A 328-nucleotide genomic window follows, 5' to 3' on the forward strand; every position below is an offset into this window, starting at 1 on the left:
AATATACGCGCTTCATTATAATGAAAGATGTTTGTGTACGAACGAGAAGACATCTGTTCCGCTGAGATTTTATTCAGTAGATCAGGCAGCTATTCATCATCGCAAATGTTTGTTAAACACGCTCGAGCTTTTAATATACGCTAACGATTAGACTGAGCTCATAATTACGACATAGTCGAACTAATTAGTGGATTCCGAGGCCTGGCGTTCGTGCGAGCGGGCGAGGCGCCGGCAGACATCGGTCTGAGGTAATTACAATCCGACCCGCGTCGCTTATCCCGCCAACTTATAATTGAAAGCTCGGTGGCCCAAAAGCTGAAGCGTGTAT

Source organism: Choristoneura fumiferana, chromosome 23 (assembly GCF_025370935.1).
Source record: "Choristoneura fumiferana chromosome 23, NRCan_CFum_1, whole genome shotgun sequence".
Lineage (NCBI taxonomy): Eukaryota > Metazoa > Arthropoda > Insecta > Lepidoptera > Tortricidae > Choristoneura > Choristoneura fumiferana.